General features: G+C 44.9%; 1 protein-coding gene across 2 annotated transcripts in view; it reads left to right on the top strand.

Annotated features, from left to right (window-relative positions):
• pard6a (par-6 family cell polarity regulator alpha) overlaps window positions 1-21,797 on the top strand; it is a 36,580-nt gene that overhangs the window by 8,899 nt on the left and 5,884 nt on the right. The window lies entirely within an intron of this gene.

Raw genomic sequence — 21,797 nt, 5'->3', positions numbered from 1 at the left:
GCATCCATCTCGCAGTCTGTCTGACCTCGTTGTGACCCCCCCCCGGCCCACGGATCATCCAGGCCATCTGCGTTAGCTTAACAAGTATGCACACGGGCCTGCTCAAAACAAAGACACTTTTTCATTTCTAGCGACAATGACAAAAAATGACCATATATGCCTGCTGCTTTGCTTTTGCTTCCATGAAGGTCGGAGATCGGATTTGGATTTGGCTAATCTGCAAAATAGCGTAGCACCTAATATCCGAATCGAACCCTTCCACAGGTCCCTGCGCTGCCCGGCGTCCTTGATCAGGGGTCAGGTGGTGTGGGAATGAGTGCAGGAGAAATGACGAGAGGGACACTGGGCTGTATCACTCCAGCTGAACTGGCTTGGCTGGTGCGGAGAGGCACAGCAAAGCACCAGGTGTTCAGTGCCACCTGACGTTAGAGAAGCCAGTGAAATTCCAAAGCCCCATTCCCTGTTCTTAAACCCTGCTTTCCCGAGAGGGAGAAACACCTCTCGTTATCGTCAGCTTCAAAGGAATGGTATTTTCTTGAAATAAAATAAGCAGATTAAGCTCCAGCCTTCATCTTATGGTGTAATGGCAGGGTGCGCACTGCCTGGAGGATTTCTTTTTAAACCGTTTAAAGAAAAAAAATAACACTTACTGCAAATTCTTATCTCTCACTCTTGCTTCCCTATCCAGGCTCAGCGCAGAGTAGTAAGATTATAGCTCTGCTTTATCAGCCGTCCGGGAAAAAAAATCATTAAATGCTGTAATGATTTATTTTTTTTTAGTTGAAATGGTATTTCCAGTGCCTGCTTGCAAGCTTAAAGATATGCTGCAGGTAACACAAGTCTCTACACAAGTGCCCAAAGCAGTTTATTTTTCCCCACAGTGTTGCGTTTTACACTGGGGATGCTGCCTATGTAGAGCCACAAGAAAAAGGCATTATAGGATACGTTATTTTTATTTATTCTGGGTAGAAGTTAGGAATACAGGCTCCTCAGTCAAGGGATCAGCTTGGGAGAATAACCCTCAGACGTGACTCTCACAAGCTCTGGATTCTTGTGGAGAGGTGGAGTTCTGCAGGTGCCAGTGGGCTTTTAACCTGACTCAACCTTTCATGAAACCCATGACCCAGCAGGACTACAAACAAGAGTCACGTTGTAAATCCCAAAAGTGAGGATTTTCTCCCATTCCTTCTGCCTAAGTGCACACAGTATGTGGACGAATGGAATGTGCCGAAATTGACTGTGGTCAGTAACATTTTGGTTCCCATGCTCAGGAGGAAATCTCCCCTCCACCTCCTTGGCCTTCTGGTTTTGCACCAAATTAAAAGAAGCTTGAGGCTCAATCTGTACAAAAACAACGCATTCCTATTTTGAAAGCCACTCTCTAAAAGTGCTGGTTTCATGCAGAGGCTTAGGATTTTGTCTTGTGTATGCAGATATTTCTGGGGGAGTGAACATGTTTGTTTGGCAGCTACCAAGCAGGGCACACTTCTATTAGAAAGCAGTGAGCCTGTGTAATGACCCTAACGCTATTAGCACAGTAACCCCAGCCCCGCGGAGCTGGGCTAATGCACCCTTATGACGACTATTGGATTAAAGAGGCTGGAGATAATGGGCACAGCTACTTCCAGCCACTTGATCCACACCAAAGAGCAGCACAGCAGTAAGTGTGGAAGCGGGAGTCTTGGTTAAAGCACTTGGTGATAGGAGCAGGCAGATCCCTTCACAGACCTGTTGACATGAGAGTCTGCACGCTGCTGGGATGAAGATTTTAACAGTTAACGAGGGCGATCAGAAAGCAAAACAAAATAAAACATCCCAATGAAACAGGCTGGACTGAGCTGTGCATGCACATCAGGATGTTGTTTTATTGTAAATTTCATCTGTGATTAGTGGGTTTTAATAATACTAAAATCAAGACAGGAGTGCTTTAAAAGGCACATCTTTCATATTTAACCTGTAAGTCATTTGTTGAGGCGTATCTTTGGACAAGGACAACAGCACCTGAGTATCTTTGTATAAGCTAAAAGCATCTCAGTTTTGCAACAACGGGTCAAAACAGCGATGTACTGTAGGTCCTTCCTGGCTCAAAACAGGGCCGACTGGTTCTGACAGATGCCCGGGCCCCTATCTGGATATTAAGAGTGGGGCCCACAGCAGCTCTGGAGGCAGACTGAAGAGCTATGTGATTAATGGAATGCCCCAGTCCTCTCACCTCACGCAGGACTGTCTGGGCATGTGTGCTATTCAGACGGGGCCGCTGGATTAATTGTTCCGGTGATGGCAGATCCTCTAGTTACTCTTCGGCCTCCTCGTTCTGGTTTTGCAGTTATTCCATCCAGTGTGTGGCCCAGTGCAAAATTCATCCTGCAACCTCCACATACAGCCCTCTTAAAACCGTCAAGCTGCTGTCTGCTGCTGCAGCTGCGCCTGAAAGACTGTCCTGCCCTTGGGGTTTACCGGAGCCCTATCGGGGTGGGTTTTACTAATTGGGGAGGGTGGAGTTTGGTAGGTCAGAGCTCCTCGGGAGTAATCCAATTGAGCTGTGACAAGTGGAACATCCTGGCAGATGAATGGAGATAGCACATGACATCTAATCGGATATTAATAATTTTTCGGGGGCAGCTTCTTATTGACCAGCACCCATCTACCCTTAAATGATTCACATTTAGAGGCCATCAGCAGACTTCTTGTAACCGGAGGCCCTAACGTTGACTCAGCAAGAGGCTTTCATTAGCGTTTGGACAGCACAGAGACAAGGAGGCTGCCCACACTAGGCTGTTGAGCGGGTGGGGGTACAGGCTGTCAGAGGGCCTGTCTGGACTCAGCCGGCCCCTCCCTGGGGGTGGCTGACTGTTGTTCGTGTAGTCGGGGAGGTAGAAACTCCTAGAGATGATGAAACGGAGATTTTGTTTGAGTGGTTCTCGTCTCGGGGGGGATAAGATTTTTGCTCCGTTCTTTTAGGCTTTTTTTTTGCCAGCCGTCTGCAGCACAGACACTCGCAGCAGCTGTTAGTCCACGCTGTAGGCTACGTCCCAGCGTGCCAAGGGTTTGGTGGCCAGAAATTGACAATTGTGTTGTGTATTTAGTATGATTTAAGCCCTCTGGTATATTCAGCTAGGTCTGTTTTTTCTTGGGAAAGTGGCAGAACTGGGGTTTATTCTGTGAGTAAAGAGGAGAGAGTCAAATTTTGTACTGCAGCCTTCGAGCAGGGAGCTGCAGCAGTTTGACGTCTCCAGTATGCAGCGCTGTCCTCGTTTTAAGGTACACTGGCTGAACAGCATTGACTGGGACTGTGAAGGCACTACGACAGACCGTAAACAGGGCTGTGCTGGCTTGCTGATAAAGTGATGTGGCGGCTCACTACTGACACACACGGATACCCTCCCACGGCTCCCGCCCATCTCTGAAATGATTAATAATGCTTTCAAGCAGCGGACCGTGCACCAGGGAGGCGGTCTGTGGCAGAGCTTTTTAATTTCGGCGTCCTCCCGGAGACGTCCCCGAGACGAGATGATGAAAGGTCAATCTTGTTTGAGTGGTTCACGGCCGGGGTGGCGGGGGATGAGATGTTTACTCTGTTCTTTTTTTTTTTAATCTAGAGTCAATCCTGCAACAGGCGCAAGGCAGGGTACACAGGGACGCCAGTCCATCTCAGGACAGACACACTCACACCTAGGGCCAAATTTCCTATTAGCCAGTTAACCTACCAGTGAGTCTTTGGACTGTGGGACTGTGAGAGGAAACCGGAGCACATGAACGGGGGGGGGGGAACATACAGACTCCACACAGACAGCACCCAGGTCCGAAGTTGAGCCCAGAGTCCCAGCACAGTGAGGCAGCAACACTAACGACTGAGCCACTGTGCCGCCCCATGGTGTCCCAACAAGACACCTTTAGAGGACCTCGCATGGGGCAAGGGGGGCAGGCCACCCCGCTGTGCGTGCCGAGTCTGTGTGGAGGAGAGCACGAGCCACACGCTGACCTTTCAGAGGGAAACCGCCGAGCCTGCAGGGACGTGGCCTGCTGCCGCAAGTCCTCAGCTGGCAGAGGGATTGATTTTTTAATTAATTAATTTATGTTATCTGGCAGATTAAAACCAGTAGATGAGATCGCTCCACCTGGGGCTGACCCAGGACATCAGCCAAGCTGATGATTTATTGGAGAGAGAAATTTCGGGGGTGCAGGGTGGACCTTAATCCTTTTCTTTCTTACTGGTGCTTAGCCAGCAGACTCGCAGCTTGGCTGCTACTTGGAAGTAGCTTTCACCTGTGCCAGGCAAAAAAATTAGAGGTCACCTGTTTAGCGGCTAGCAGTTTATATTACAAATAAGCATCACTGTGTTTGCAAGTCTATCATTGATTTAATCGCCAAAGCCAAATAATGTCATAGAAGCTACTGCATTTAACTGGACTAATTTATTTGTGTCACATAAAAGACCAACCCTCAGGGTAACAGACGTGAGTGGGCCTGCTCAGAGGTGAAAGGAGGACGGACAGAGATCTGGACTATGAGGGCAGGGGAAACAGGTCAATGAGTTGCTGAGCAACAGCATCAGCATGCAAGAGGGAGTAAGGCAGGCTCTGCTACAGGTGCAGCTAGGCCCTGTCGCCAAGACAACCAGGAAAACAAAAGCCCCTCTATTTTCTGTTGATGCTGGGGGGGCAGAGATCCACCTGTGGACTGCTGATTGTTAAGAAAGCATCCCTCTTGTATTTATGCCAAAGATAATGTTTTGTCTCGCACAAGTCAGTAGATGAATCAAATAAAAAAACTTGCCAATCCATCCATGCATGAAGACTACTCATGTTTTTATGTTTATAGTGTTCCCCTGCGTTTAACAAGAGTTCACAGTGTACAGTCCTTTCCTGCACTGTTTTTATTAAACTACGGCCCCCTGAGCTATAACTGAGATGATCAAAGCCTGACATCACAGCACAATCAAAATAACTCTGTTATTGCTTCAGATAAACATAAACTGCAAAAATCTTGGTTAAAAAAGAGTGGCTTAGATTCAAGTAATGTTATGGGGGAAAAAGTATAAATTAAGAAAACTTCAGGAGAATTATTTTAATTATCGTGTTCCAGTCATTCTTAAAAATCCTCTCTGCCTTCAAATAAATACATAACTGTCAGCCAAGACAAAATCCACAACTATGTACTGAAATCTGGAGACTCACTGGAGGGCGGTTTAAGTGTTGATGAAAAGTAAACACAGAGCAGTTTGGCAAAGATGGACAAAACACAGGGGAGGCCTGCGAATTTCAGGATAGGTTATATTAAGCATAATGAGATAGATACTAAGAGCTAGAAACCTCAGCATTTTTTAAAACAGCAGCACATTTTATGAGATATACTTCAGCAACCTGGCGATAAGGTTTCTTAGATCAAGGTGTTGAAGGTTTATGTGGCGTAAAGTAACTTGTCTGGCTGAGGAAATGGAGCCTGACCAGAAGGATTGAGCTGTAGAGCTGCTACAGGGGTGAATTAAGGTGGAGGGAGGGGGTAAGAAAAGAAGTGAAGAGGGTGTGCTCAGGAGACGAGGTATTTACACACAGTGGAAATGTGGAAGTGGGCTTCCTAAGATGAACAGAATTTGACCTCCGGCCAAACTTATGTTTAAAAACCCCATATTGAGGGTTATGCATTGTCCAAACATCACTATGAGCAATGTAGCTTTTTTGGTAATGCTGGTAAAGATTGAAGGTAAAAGGTAAAGGTTGTTTCTCAGTGCACGGTAGCAACGCACGATTGCTGTTAAATGTGGGGATTGCAAAATGGAAATGTAGAGGGCTTCCCAGTTCAAAGCAGATTCATTTGTCCATGCACACTGCAGCCAAGCAATTGATGGCTGTTCATGACATTTCCGAAAAACAGTATCGCCGCTGAAATAAAAAGGTCAGTTCATTTATTTGTGCACAAATCCACAGTTCAGATGCATCATGTGGCAATAAATCAATAGACCTCTGGCTCTGAGGCAGAGATGCTGGGCTGTATTTTGTGGTCTTTGTGGAGTGTAAATTGCATGACCATGACAAACCAAGCGCTTTATATACATCTTAGGCATAAGCATATCCTAGTGCTGTCCGCTGTGGGCTATAGTGGACTGTTTCTAGGCCAGTGGCAGGCTATTTCTGCTGGAACCAGAACCATACACGTAACACACAATCCACAGTGCACTCCGTGTTGTTCCTGGCCTCCTGTTCTTGGAAGAGAAGTGAGCTGAAAATTGTGTTTAATATCAGTGGGTTTCCATTGGCAATCTCCTCATTTAAGGAGTGAATGCATGGACCGGAGCACTGAAAGGTGTTGTACTTTCATTTATGACTAAAGCAGATTCCTTTCACGTGAGCGAGCAACGGAAATGAGGCAGGATACTCACAGGTATGCAGATTTCCTCTTGGTCATCCGTCAGGCTGGGCTCTTCCTGCGTCGCTGCTCAAAACAGTTCAGTTGGTGGTCTGTTGGTGTTATGTTTAACATTTTAGAAACTCTTTTGCTGACACTAGTTGGGGACCCAGGGCTAGGTTTCTCTGAGAACCACTTGGGATTCCAGTCCAGACTGTGATTTTCTTTGGATGCTTTAAAAGCAAACCAGATACAAAGGAATTAGTGCAGAAAATGGGCTGCCACTCTTGGTTGTGAAAGGTGAGGATGATTTAGCAGGTGGTGGCGATGGAGCTGGGGGAAGGCTGGTCCTCTGGCCCAGAGTCGTCCTTCCTGGGCAGTGATGAAATCCACCTGGCACAGCCTCTGCCCCAGCCCAGCTTTATAGGTGCCAGTCTAGCAAGATTTGGACAGCCAGGGCTGCTGTTCAAGCCACTGGTTTGTTCGGTATAACAATGCAAGACAGAGAAACCCAAACCTAAAGAGAGTGACTGAAGCAAGGCAGCAGCCTGGGTACTACAGGCAGGAAACAAAACAGCAGCACCTTTTTTTAGAGGGGTGTTTCTGATTCAGAGGTGTGGGATTCATCTCGGCTTTTGGTTAGCAGAGAAGCATTAATGCATTGCAAGGCTTTATGCAAATGAGGGTTAATCTCTACAGACTGGTTTTCTATTAAATCGCGGTGACGTGTTTTCAGACAGCTAATGATTTAAGCAAAGCTGTTCTGTTCATTCAAATCAAGAAATAAAAGAAGGGCCTTCTGTTCTCTCGAAGCCCACAGTGTTGTGTAAACTGTGGCCAGGCTCAGTGAGAAGCCAGGGGGCGTGTCTTAGACGTGTTGCCTGATCGGTCTGTACGGTAATTCCAGATGAACACTGTGACCTATGGCCCAATTTCGGCAGACCCCTCACTGTTTGTTCAGTGGTCTCAATTCTGCCTTTGCTTGGAGTAGCTCAATATGTTTAAACTTTCATAAATGGAGGTTACCACAACTCTTTCTAACTAAGGTATGCATAGGCCTCTCAGTGTAGTGAGAATTGTGAATTTTTAGTGTTGTAAAAACCAATAACAATGGGCCAGAGGTTTGCACTTTTGCAAGAAACCTCCTACATCAGCCTAATTGGAATCTTACAACAATTCCAGTTTAGAGAATGTCTTTCCATTTCTGTGCTGCTCCAAGACCTTCAGACAAAGGATGGAGAAATCTGTACCTTTTATGTTTCACTGAAACTACAAAACCAATAGCTCCATGACAGGCATGTCATTGTAGCTGAGCTGAACATATGGTAGCCTTTGTCCCAGATGGCAGGAGCACACAGGAACAAGACTTTACCAGTCTACCCCAGAGGCAGTGATAGCAACAGTGCTTTAGAGCACCTTACACTGTCTGGGGAGCATGACTTTCCTCTGGCCTGTATTGCACGTGTATTGTCACAGAACACTGGACACATGTCTAGCAAACATATAATTCAATAATGGAGAATCTGTGCAAGTCCTCATGAAGCTGGATTTGTCTATAATATAAAATACAATTTAGAATGGAAAATCTAAATGTTAAAAGACAATTAACACAAAAAAACAAATTTTGAATCCTTCCTCCTGCTCTTAAGAATGTAACAGTACCCTCAGAGAGTGAAAAGGAAACAAGTATTGGATTATCTGACCCAGTAAGAACTGAATGAGGTCTATGAATAATGGAGAGCAGATCAGGCTTACTGCTTGCTTTCAGAGAGCGAGGCTACTGCGCACATTGAAACTGTGACACCTGTCCTACAGAAATGCCTTGTGATCCCCTCTCTGGTTACAGCATCAGGTAACCACTTCCCCTGGACAGTCACAAAGGTCACAGAGGACCAAGGAAAGATCCAAAGGTCTTTCATTTGTTACTGTGGCATGGTGGTGCTGCTGCCTCATGCCTCCTGGCACACACAAACACATGTGCATGTGTGCATGTGTACTATAGAGTCTGCACATCTTGCCTGTGTTTTCCTGGACATCCCTCCCACCACCCACAGACATGCTGGCTTGTTATGATTGGCTGTTCTACGAAAAGCCGCTTTCTGATAATGGATGGATGTTACAATCCTATTTATTAGGTCTTATGATGAGAAGGATTAATGTCTGAACGAGTCTAATGCACTGCGATTCTTATAGACTGATAGTGTGCATTAACTCTGCAGGAGCCAAATGCCTCTTTCAGCGCTTTGTTTATGAATTTTTTTCCAAAGTGCATTTGTTCTGGAGCACAGGTGCTCAGAAAGCACCTGCACGTCACAAGATGAAAGGGAAGTGAGGGGGGTAGGGTCTTCGGCAGAAGCTTTCCTGACGGAACAGGACGTGCTTTGTCACAGGAGGGAACCGCTCTGCGTGTCAGTGGACTTTCACGAGCAGGAGTGGAGTAGTGCCTCTCAATGAGGGAGGTCTGCTCAGCTCCTCTTTGAAGCCATCCCAACTTGCCACACTCAGCGTGGGGTCTGTCACAGGATACTGTTTTAGTGCTTGTTTTGTCATTTCTTCAAACAGAATCACTATTAAACAGAATGAACCAGAGAGCTGCATAAAAAAAGGCAGGCCAGTTCTGCAGTAGTCGTGGTCCTCTGAATTTCACTGCAGTATCTTCTTAGGTCCTATATCGTTACCCTGTAAAGGAAGTATTTTAATCTGTGCAAGCACGTTTAGCAATAGGGCAACGGCCTTTTAAATCCCTGCTAAACAAAACCCCATGTATACCCACTAACAAACATGAGCTCTGCTGAGGTTTCACAGTCAAATCAACTCAGCATGTTTAACAAGTATGGACTGCAAGAAGTGTGGGGAGCTGATAAATAGCATCCATTAAACTTTAAAGTTAGCTGTTGTGCTTTCCACAGTGCCGTACTGTCAGGCACGATGACAGCAGATCTAGACGTGATGTCAGAGCTCAGGGGTGCCCCATTGTCAGCACAGCTGAGCTCCACAACAGGGGTCTCATCAGGCTTCATCTACCCAAAACGTACTCACATTCCTGAGTAGTTTTCTAGTTCCTTTTTGTTTTTGTAGAGCAGGCTGACGAACTGGCCATGTTTTTGCTTGTGTGGGCAAACAAATAAAAACAATTCACAGATCCCGCCCTCCTCCTTGCTAAGAGTTGTGTGTCTCGTTGACATTGCTGCAGAAATATTTACAAGGGTATCGCGGCTCCCGCCTGTTAATTAGCAAAGACACAAAATAACAATCTGTTAGAACTGGCAGGGGCTGCTGTACTCGGAGCTTACAGTAATCAGCAGCCATTCATATCAGAGGCGCTGATCGATGGGGCTCTGATTAAGTGTTTTTAGTCTGGGAAGGCCTGCCATCTGCTTTAGATGTAACCATGACAGCAAAGGCTATGGGCACTGGGCTCTCCACACAGTGATCTCTCCCTGCTCGCAGGCAGACTCAAGGGTCTTTTGAAACCACAGGAAAAACAAACCTCTTCAGAGAGTGTGTCATGATGAGCTATCAGCCATTGACATCTTGCCCAGTAACCCCTGCCACCCACCTCTTCCCCAGGTTCACTTGTGCTTTTTAAAAAATAATAGACATTGAAGTGTCTATGTTTCTGCTCTGCATCCCGCCAGTGGATGGTGAACACTGATCTCTCGCTGTGTCATCAGCTAATTAACAGGAACGGGACTGGTCTCAGTGGCTTGTCACTTCAGAAACAAAGGCCAGTAAAATCAGACCTGACTTGAGTTTAATGGATGCATTAGTCTGCAAGGGGCAGTTTTCTTGTGTCCTAATTCATCCTTTCAGGGGCTGTTTCTTGTTCCCTTTGTTTTACTGGCTGAACGATGTTACTGAATGTGAATCCATGAGCAGAGAAAAAAGGGTCAGGAATGCAGCTTAATAAAATGGGACGGATTACCTACTGGTTTTGTATTAAGAGCACAGTTTACACTCTTAACAAATGAAGCCAAGAGAATTCTTACTGCCGTGCTTTCTGACAAAGTATTCCTGGAGCCTCTTGGACTTCATAACTTCAGGATGTGTTAATGAGTTTACATGTAGTGTTTTGCTGTAGGAGTTATCCTACAGTTAATGAATTTCGCTAACAGGAAACCTTTTCAATATGGACCTTTACCACAATCTCAATAACAGTACTAATAACGTCATTTTAAGTCTAACTACACTGATATGGAATATAGTTAATACTCACAGATTGTCTAATTTTGCTTTCTACAAGACCGTTGGGATGGGATGCCAGCTGTGCCTCTCGTAATCACTGGGGCAAGATCACAATTGTGAAACTTGTGTACAAGGAGTTATGTCATCAAAGCATAGAGCTTTGAGTCCTGGAAGATGCAGCCCAGCTGTGCATTTCACCCAGAAATGGAATCTGAGTATGTCTTTATTTGCCATTCTGTGATCTGACCCAGAACAGTCCAGCCGTAGGGCTTAGAAGAAACCTTGTTATATTTTGACAGTAAAAAAAAAAATTTTGACTGTAAAAAAAAGTAATACTTTCATAATGAGCCACACCCATTTTAAAACCTACTGTAAGTCAAAGCCACAAAAGCTCATCTTAATCATTAGCCTGTACATATAACATAGCATCCTTTTTGTAGACATGCTTAGAAAAGGAATACAGTTGAAAGGAAAAAACAAAGAACTGCAACAGCAATATGCAAAATCCACAACCTGATTAAAGAGATGTTTCCTGTTTCAAATGATTTTAATTGAATCATTGAATGATTTTAATTGAATCATTGCTGTACTATAAAAAGTAGAACAATGTTCATAATTCATTCCAGGTTAAACTGCCCATCAGAATATTAAGAGACACTGAAATTGTACCCTGAATGTCCTAGGACATTGTTTCTGTGTTTGCCAGGCATGATAGCTCTAAAAACGTGGGTACATGGGACTCTAAAAAGGCCATTATTCAATATTGATTGATTAAGTGATTTTGTGAAATCCAGCTCCTGAACCTTTTGAGAACAGGTCGACAGACTTCTCCGTCTCTGGATTGTGCGCCCCACGGTAACCATAAAACATTTCTTGCCGTTTTGCTTTTTGTAGGAATAGGTGAAAGTGGTCGGCCAATCAGTCACGTCTTTTCCTTCCCCCTGTGCCCTGTTGAAGGAACAGGCTCTGGTAGCTTGCCCATTAAACATCAGGGACCTAACTCTCCCCTACCAGTAGGGGGCACTATAGTGGATAGACCAAAGGGAACATTGCCTTTAGAAAAGACTTTGCTCCATCAGACTGGCAGGCAGGATACATTAGGAATTTGTTTCAGAGGAATTTCTGGGCATTGATTCAGACGCCTGGTGATCTCTGTACTCCTGTCTGCACTGTTCCCTGTTCTGATTTTTTTTCCACTCCCGGAGCCAGCTGTTCACCAGGTGTGCCACATTCCCGGACCCTTCTGAAGGTCCGCAGGGGTTGTCTGCAGCCCTCCCAATGCCTCCGTGCGAAAGGAGGTTATCTGGCGGAGTTCAAGCTGCCAAAGCAACTTTTTAACAAAAGCAATCGTCGGTGCTTTTGAGTGGCTCGAGACATACATGTAAACTGTACATTTTCATCACGGCTGGTTAACTGTGGTTGTATTTTCAACACGATAAATGGTCAATAAAATGACAAAAAAGTAGATGAAGATGGTCGCAGGCCTGAGTCTTAGTCTCTATCCAGCCTGGAAGGTGGTTGTGAAAATGCTGCAGGGCGAAGGCATTTGTGATTCACAAAGGGTGACTTGTACCTTCGAAATCTTCACAGCGTTCACATGCCATTCTCCTATATTCTGCCCAGGTGGGCTAACAAAGCCTGCGCTGCCTACCACTTATTGATCCTGGTCTGGTTTGCAGTGCTGTATTTCTCTCAACCTTTTCCCTGCAGAGATTCAAACACAAGCAGGAAAGTTCTTCTAACTACATCCTGATAAAAGCCCTGCTGAAAACCTGCCGGCATCAGATTTCTGATCAAGGCTTTCTGCTGCATCACCAAGACAGGAAGTAGTTCTAGTACTGCTCAGTCTGAGCTAGAAATGTAGGTTAAAGGTAAAATTAAAAAAAGAGTAAATGGGTTACAGTATGAGAACTGGGTGAAAACTATGTAGTTTTAAAAGAAGATTGAACTTTGATAGTACAGTATTGAATTTTGAAAACTGGTTACACTAGATTCTTATTGCAGTTGAAAAATGCACGGTTCAGTGAAAACCCACAATTTGGGAGGCAAGATCCCATTGTTTCACCTTATCAGGTCCTGCCATCATCAGGACAGAAGGTGGATAGACAAGGGAAATGATAGACAATATCCTGATAGACGATATCCAGATTATGTTTTTTAAAAAAGAGTATGTGTACAAACCTGAAAAATAAAGATTAAAAGTGCTGAAAATACACGCAACCAGAGACTGATCTGCCGCTCCTTAACACCTGCAATTTGTCTTGCAAATCTGTGGGCCTCTTGGCATCGCTAGTATACAATTGTGCTCCTCACTGTCGCGAATGCAAATGAGCTTATCTTTTTTGAACAAGTTAAAATGGTAAACTGTATCCTACCTCCAGTGGTCATTCATTAAATTCTTCCGTGCTAGAAATGTCTACAGATCTCCCACTGTCAGAACTCATCCCCTTGGACATGTGGTCCCTAGACCTCAAGTTGAAACTCCAGTTCCTGAGCAGGGAGCTATCTGATTCCTGCCTGCTCACATTCCTAAAATAGTACCGGCATGACTGAGCAGGGACATGGAGTCACAACCACAAAATAAATAAAAAAAAGAATGAAACAAATGAATCAAATCAAAGAGAGAGTGAGAGAAGTCAGTACCAGTCTCCCAGCCGCCGGGCTATCTGGCGTTCATCATTCCGCAGACAGGAGGGGGTCCTGAGAGGAATTTATGAGGTGGTCTTGAGGTTATTCACAAGCCGTAGGTGGGCGGGTGGCACCACAATCTCCCTCTCTCTGGTGGAGAGGCGCCAGGCAGGAAATTACACGCACAGCGCATTCTGAACAGGTAAAAGCCCTGCAGCCACATCCCAGCCAGAGAGAGAGAGGTGTGTGTGTGAGTGTGTGTGAGAGTGTGTGTGTGTGGTAGGGAATGTCACTGTGTCAGAACTCGGGCAAGGGGAGATTACAGCAGGTGAATAATGACCTGTGAGCCCTGGGCACACTGAGATCACATGGGAAATAGTCCATTAAAAAGAGGGGTCAGCAACATGACCTCAGCAGCACTTACAGAGCTCCTACTGCACTGTGGAGAGAGGAGATTTGGAAGAACAGGAGCCCCAGTGTCTTTCTCCATCCATTCACAAAGCTGAGTCACAGTGAATGGCAGGGACTCCACTCAGCCCTCGTTTTGTATTGGGATGATACGCTCATTGAAAGAAACTTGAAGGCCATAACTCTCTGCAGAGACTGCAGGGGCACCAATGACCCACCACAAACCCACCGTGCAGATCAGAGCAGGGATGGTCATCCTTGGCTCGTCATTTCAAGTCTTTCCTCAGGTTAGTCCTTGGTCACTGAAGTGATCGTTAACACCCGGGCTGATTAAAAAAATCCCCCATGAACTGATTGAACAGTTGGAAGTCCTGTGACCATGGAATGGAAGAACCAAGGTTCCCGAGTTCTGAATCTACACTCCGAAATGACCATTTCCGTTTCATTTTTCGTTCTGCCCAGCAGTGGCTGCAATATGTACACCTAAGGCTTACAGGAGCCACTAGAATACATCCTTTGCAACCCCAATAACTATACCCGAGTAAGTACGTTAGGCAACATACTGTATGCAGTCGGGCTGTGTGATCTGGTAGGAGAAAATGGACAGAAATAACTGAGCAACAGAAGTGGTTTCTGAGGAAGGTGAATAATGAGTGGAGGACCTTGTGGGTTAATACTCTCTCCCGCAGGCCCGGCTGGGTTTGTCACGAATACTGTGCCACCATGTTGCACTGATTTTTGCCAAGTCCTACAGCCAACTGAAAGAGAACGAGAGAGGGGTCCAGTCAGCACATTATTCGGCAGCTGCTCACAGACTGTGTGACGCCACTCAGTAAGAATTGCCAACTAATCTGATTTGCTTCTGTACTGTAGCTGTTCTCCCCCGTATGGTCTTCCCTGTCTTACACTCACTACCTTTTAAAAAATAATTATTTTTGTCAAACCAAGTGCAAGTTAATGCAAAGATCTAAATGTCTGGATCAGTAGACCTAAGACTGAAACGCTGCATTTAGTGACGTTACCCTGGTGTTCAAATGCTGGCTAAAAACAATAAAGCTCTGTGCCATACCAATATTATCTATCTATCCATCCATTTTCTAAGGTGGGGTACACACTGGACATAGCAGGACAGACACAAACACGCACAAACCCGCGCCAGGGCCTGTTTTCCCGGAAGACAATTAACCTACCCGTATATTTTTTTGGACTATGGGAGGAAACCAGAGCACCCTGAGAAAACCCACATGAGCAAGGAGAGAACATACACATTCAACGCAGATAGCACCCTAGGTCTGGAATTGGAGCCAGGCAGCAATTCTAGCCACTGTGCTGCTCATATATTATTTATCAAGCCTAGAAATATTCAAGTGCATTAAGAAGGTGAATTACTCAGTGAAATTAGCCTAAAGATCTTTGAAAGGCAAGCAAAATTGAGATCTAACTAAATGCAACAAACTGGCATATGCCCTTGAAGAAAAACATGTGCTGTCTGCATTTACATGTAAAGGCATTGAAACAGTATTATATGCGGTTTTTGCATTAATATTCTCAATTGCTTATCCTGTATTTGCCAAGCATAGAAAAATGAAATCTGCTTTAAACTCCACTACATTTCAGGCACTTGACATAAGACTCTTACAAGCAAAGCCGAGGAGTTTGATTAACACTGGCCCGATCTGCCTGAAATGCACGCTGGCCCGGCTCAGAGAGGGATTTAATATTGCAGAGCTGCCTGCTCTAATACCAGGGGGCTGTCGAATGGCTGTCCTGCGCGGCTGATAGCAGAGGAAGCGAAGCATCAAAGGGATTCTTTCAGGCGAGCGCAGGAGCCAACAGGAGGTGAGGACGGCTTCACTATAATCCCGATGGGCTCTGATCGCTCTGAAAGATGCAGGTCCTCCCATCCTGCCTTGCTAACTGCCCTGTCCCACTGCACTGCGCCCAGCCCATAGCAGCCACTCCACTGCTCGGCCACCGACAGGAAATAACGAACAGTCTCTGGGCGAAGAGAAAACCAGACTGGAGCAAAGTTTCAGCTCATGTCTTTCCCATGGAATTCCTGACAAGACAGCAGTAAGGACATTATTCTCCTAAAGAACGAGCACGGAGACTCCCTTGATTAACACAAGTCACCAGCTATGACAATAAGAACAGTTACAGTACAAACAAGAAGAGGCCATTTTCCTTCACATCCTTGACCGTTTGGTAGTTACAGTAGTAACTAACTGATCTAAGGACCTTATCCACCCATTTCTTGGAAGAAACCAGGTCATCTCCTTCGACACCATGGCTGGGAAAGCCTGTTCTTTACCTGGGTAAAGAATTGCACTTAAAGGTGGTTTCCACTTGTGTACATTCTGAAGTATTTTCTAAATACTACAAGTGCATAGTATAATAAAGTTCATATTTCCTTCCACTGTTCAATAGTGGTTTAAAAAAACTTCAGACAACTTGGAAATAAAACATTAGCTCACCCTCCAGAGGAGCTTATGATAATTTATATCTGTGGCAAAAGCTTTCTAATTACATAATCTATCATTTCTCCTCATACAGTGTATTCTGTACAATTGCATTTAATCAGAAGTAGTGACAATGGCTTTGTAATAAGGGACTCTGCAGCGCTGACTTTACGGTTTTGTAAAACTCCATCTCCAGCCTGTTTGAGTGAGGTGTGATCATCATGGATGGCACTTGATGTCAAAGCAATAACAATGAGTGGAACATCACTGCAATTCTGTATTATGTAACTGTAATAAAAAACACTTTGGCGTGATGCTGAGTATATGGTATACCCAGGATGTTCTGCAATCTGTGCACGAACGATGACAGTATACAGATGTTAGCATGAATGACCATTTTTATCGTTTTGGCCAGGGAGGTAGAACATAATTTTGCAAACAGCAGGAGAGCATCTGGCCCGTCTACAGTAGCTTGTTTGGGTTTTAGTAGCTTAGTGATCCATGGAGGTCATTCAGCCATTTCTCAAGAGACGCCAAGGTATCGGCTTCGACAGCAGGGCTGTATTGCTTGTTCCAGACTCCCACAAGCCTTAGTGTAAAGATGATCTTGGCTTTAAACATGCTTTCTGGGAGTATCCTAGCTAGGGCTGAGGAGAGGCAGAGAAAGAGGATTGGACACAGGGAAATAGCTATTCATCCCCGGAGTCATTCCGAGATTTCTGGGGGAATATCCTATAGGTTGATCTCGGTGGTTCACTGGGCAGTGGCATAGTGTGGTTTACATGGAGACACTGATGGAAGAAAAGACATTTTGTAGACTGCTTATCAAATCTAAAAAGTGTTTGCATGTAGCAGAATGGCTCACAGTTTTAACATATTTGGACACGTGGCCAGAAACAGGTTCATGCTTTTTTATCCACGAAAGATTCAAACACAGCCTTTTATAAACATTGCATGCTTCAATAACTACATTCTGAGACAAGATGTAGAACAGAGAAGTCTTAACTGGATTAATAGCATTTCAATCAAAGATCTGCCTCCTTAATCTAGTTTAAGTAACCTGCTAGAATTGAGGCTATTTAGATGCCATTTTGTACGTTTACTGGCTGTGTCCATCCCTCCTGACTCGCCCATGTAGGGCTCAGGTGCCTTGTTTTATGCTCATTTATATATTTATTTTATTCCATTATTTTTTTTATGCTGTGCTGGTTTGCGACCTGGTTACCAGGCAACTGTCTCACATCATTTCTTCCCTCCCCCTGCTGAGTTCTGAAACAAATTACTCTGCGCAGAGATGGAGGTCTGGCCCAGTGATCCTCATTTGTGGAGATGAGACCAGAGGGAGGGCGAGAGGAGGAGAGAAGGAATAGGAGCTCGGACAGGGGAGAGGGGCCAAGGCCGACAACAGTGCAGTGAAACAATCCATACAGCGGCAGAATGATCACTTACAAATGACTTTATTATCCTGAAAGTGCTTTTATTTCTAGTGGCTGTGCTCCCACCGCATGTGACTAACAGTATACCTGCAGATAATTACCCACTGCCTGCGTCAATGAATTCATCAACAATGATCTTGATTATTTCAAAATTGCTTTTTTTTCCTAGTAGCAACATGCATACTTCAATGACAGAATCATAAAAAGTCATTTAGATAAAGTTTTTAACAGTCTAAAAAAATGTCAAGTATCCATTTGTTTGTTGCAGCTCTCAATTAATGCCAGAAAGCCTCAGTGCAGTGCAGAGAGAGGCCCTAATTGTGACTCGTGACCTCATGGTGATGAGGAGGCACCATTCCTCTGACGAGGTGAAATCTGTGAATAGTTACTGTTGGCAGAACTGAAGGTGTGGGCCCCCAGCAGGCTGGCACTATATTTAGAGAAGCCGGGTGTATCTGTTTCATTGCACAAACACGTGTGTGATACTCCCAGCTATTTGCCAACCAAATTTGTAAGATTTGTTCAATTCTCTCCAGTGTCAGAGAATACACACCACCTTTCAGACGTGCTCTTGTGAATAACAGTGTCTTGCAGGCATGGATATTCAGCGTGTCCATTACCACATTAAGCCTAGCTATCACTTAACTTTGAGATGAGCAGCTGGAATGCTGTGTCCCACTAGGAAACAGGAGGCCCAGGGAAAGGCTTATTTTGTACTCGCAGATCTTCTTCCCTGACCCATGTGCCTTTGAGGTGGCCCTGGAGCATCACACGTCATCAGCATGGCCAATTAAGCCTCACAAATCCACCTATCTATGGGACAGGCCAGCCAACAGAATCAGAAGACCGAGTGCACAAGGCTTTTCAGTCCTTAAGCACACAGAAGAAACTTACAATTTTCTTTCCTCAAATGCATTTTCATGCAGTAGTTTTTCTGGTCTTTGTATAGTCGTCTTAGCTGAAGTAGGAACACCCAGCCTTAGTCAATAATATCTCCTTGGCACTGCAGTGAGCACAGTTCGGGAAGCTCTAGGGAACAAAACAAGGGAACATTTTTCAAGCTTGGAATCTGCCCCTTCCACAGGCACCACAAGAGAGCGCACAAGATCAGATTAAGAATTGACCAAGATGTGCGGGCAGACTCCCCCCCCCCAAAGAAATCAACACTGAGAACATAAGGACGTTCTCCATCTGTCCAGTCCTGCTTTCTTTCCTTGGCCTCCTTACTGGAGTCCCGATACTAAGATAGCACTCCCCACTCCCACAGCAAGACCCAGCACACTGCTCCCTCTGATCTTGTAAACTGACCGATCCCCTGATGGGCCCCTGCCTGGGTACCTCCATCCTAACTGAGTGCCATCAATAGGCTGTTCATGATGCACCATGAACAATATATGTATGGGATGGCTGCACCAGCTGGACGCCATACTCCCATTAGGTCTCTTGATTTCTTTGCATAAGAATTGTTCCGATATTTCAGCAGAGCTGCTGCTTCACGCAACTACACCGCAAGCTCCTAGGGTTGTACCACTCAGAAAGAAAGGTCACAGCACTGGTATAATCCAAATCAACAGTCCATGTCTCATGTCAGTATTCCCAGACCAGGAGTTTCAAGCATATGTCTGTCAGCTGTTGAGATCAGCATCCTATTCCCGATGAATCTTTCTCCACTTTAGATGCTATGCTTATTTAACTGTGCTGAGCTACACGGGTAGAAATGTGTACTTTTCTCTGCAAAGTGTTTTTTCTCCTTTATGCATCTTTCTTTTAATACACTGAACAACTCCGGGAGTCCAATATTCACCCAAAAAGAGATTGTAATTGCATTAAATGCAAAAGAGGCTTTTTTAATAAAAATGCATGTCAGTCAACACTTCTAATCTTTTTTTACTGTTTGATACTTTTATGTATCTAAATTTTTTTTAATGAATGACTAAAATACTCAGTGCTGGGGAAGTATTTCTTTAGACAAGTCATTTGAAGCCCTCTTTTGTCCTGTACTGTAAGTATGGCTGATCAAAAGAGAGGGAAAGTGGGGATTAAAGCGTGTGGAAAGCCTTTGGTCTCTGTTTCCTTATCTTCAGAGCACACTTGGATATTTCCAGTAAGTTACAGGTTATTATTATTCCAGTTTTATCTGTAAGAAGTATTAGGAATATTCTAGCTGCTGTTAAATTCTCAGAGAAACTAGGATTCATTCTCTCTTCCAAAAGCTGCAAATCTCCACAACGTAATGATCTGGAGAAGATTTTCATTGCTCATGGTTAAGCCTGCCTTGTTTTGTGCTGTCATGCAGTAAACAAAATACGTTGGGCACAGAAGTCTCTGAAAAACAGAAATCCCAGTATTGCAGCTCATTAACTGCTCAGTCCAACAGGGCTACAGGGACATGAAGCCTACCCTGGCACACAATGGGCACAAGATGGCATCTCTAACTTACCACCCCTCCATGTTGCCCATAGAACAAGCCCTGCAAAGGTCTTCGTGTAACACAGAGTGGCACAGAAACGATGTGCAGCAAATACTGTAGGTTATTAATATACCAGTAGCAAGGCAAGCAGGTTATCCTTGAACAGTCTTATCACTGAGCTCTCACTCAATCTCTAAATTGGCTACTATCTTAAGCACCTTAAATGATGATAGATGGCCCTTAAAGATAAGACTGAGAGCAGGGTAACTCCTAGTGCCAATTCTAGAGGACCATGTACATATTCTACAGTACATGCTATTGCTGAACTGAGGCTACATGTGCAAGCCAGCACTGTGACGAGACCCAAATGATTCTGTTTTATCTACATAGCCCTGCAAAGGTTAAAGCTCTGTCCTCAGGGCACTTCCTCTGCAATAGGAACAAGAGGAACCCCTCTGTTGTGTTACGTCAGGTGTGCTTTGCAGATGCTGCCTTGCAGAGGGCCACTGAGCTAAAGCAACATTATTACAGCTCCGGGCATAACAGCTGAGACTCTACAGCATAATGTTCTTATCCTAGAGAGTACGTTACCATCAAAAGATATGTGTAACCTTTAGTACTTCATAACTAAAGTGTTAAATGTACTATTCAAGATGGCTACCAGTTTTCTAAATGTACCTCTTTCTCTAAAGAAAATCTTCTGTTTCCTAATCTCTAAATGAGAGAATTTACGAGATAAATTTGACATAAGCATTTTCTTCAATTAGGATATTGGGTTTCTTTTGTCCTGGATTTTAAAAATACTTCGAAATCAAGGTTCAATTTAAAAAGAAGGACAAGTTTCAGGGCCGCAGAAGAAATCGAAGGGCTTGACAGAAAGGTTTTGTGCCCGGCCCCTCCCCCATTAGGAAGCGTTTTCTAGCACAAATGAAATTGGAGGGGAGCTTTTAAGCGGCACTCATCTCGGAGCTATTACTGCTGCCACAAGACACTCACCAGGAGTTCCGCTTCAACACGGACCCCTGGCTGACAGCCGGAGTGAAGGAGAGGAGATCTATCCTGGCATCAGTCTCTTCACTCCACGGTGAAGATGGGCTGGCAGGTTGCCTACAGATGAGAGAGGGGAGAGAGGGGAATTATTGCCTCAGGCCTCAATAAGATCGGGTTTGGATCTCTGCAGGGAAACCCGAGAAGAGAGAGCAGCAACCTTGAAGTCAGGAATATCCGGTAGCCAGAGAGAAATATCTCTCATTTTTTTTAAAGCAAAATGTGCAGTGCCTGGGTTAAGGCCAGGGTTGTGCTGCGTTGTTGCAGGTTTGTTCACCTGTGATGTCAGCAAATGGAAACTGTTTTTGTTTTTGTTGAGGGGCGGGGCAAATGGCCTTTGTTCAAGCCATTTGCAAATGAACAGAAAATAGCAACAGTGAGGAACTGTACTCGAAAAGAGTAGGGGTGTAACCCCGGCGTACTGGCCAAATTTCCCATTGGCCCTTACCAATCATGGCCTCCTAATAATCCCCATCTATGAACTGGCTTCATTACTCTGCTCTCCTCCCCACTGAGAGCTGGTGTGTGGTGAGCGTTCTGGTGCACTATGGCTGCCGTCGCATAACCCAGGTGGGGCTGCACACTGGTGGTGGTGGAGGGGATCCCCATTACCTGTAAAGCGCTTTGAGTGGAGAGTCCAGAAAAGCGCATTATATAAGTGTAAGCAATTATTATAATTATTAAATCTGGACCCCCCAGACCACAGTGTTGTTGTTGTTCAAATGCTGGGTGGGGCGCTGCCATTGTGCCCTGGAGGCAAAGTACTTGGCTGTCCAGGCCGCAGTTGTAAACGAGATGTTGTTCTCAGCTGACTTGAAACGGAGGATTTGCAATAGATAGTTAAATAAAAGGTTCAAGAGAAGAGGCCTGATGTCACAG

Source organism: Atractosteus spatula, chromosome 21, assembly GCF_055471065.1.
Source record: "Atractosteus spatula isolate fAtrSpa1 chromosome 21, fAtrSpa1.hap1, whole genome shotgun sequence".
Lineage (NCBI taxonomy): Eukaryota > Metazoa > Chordata > Actinopteri > Semionotiformes > Lepisosteidae > Atractosteus > Atractosteus spatula.
The sequence above is the reverse complement of the archived record's forward strand: the minus strand, read 5'-3'. Positions and strand labels throughout refer to the sequence as shown.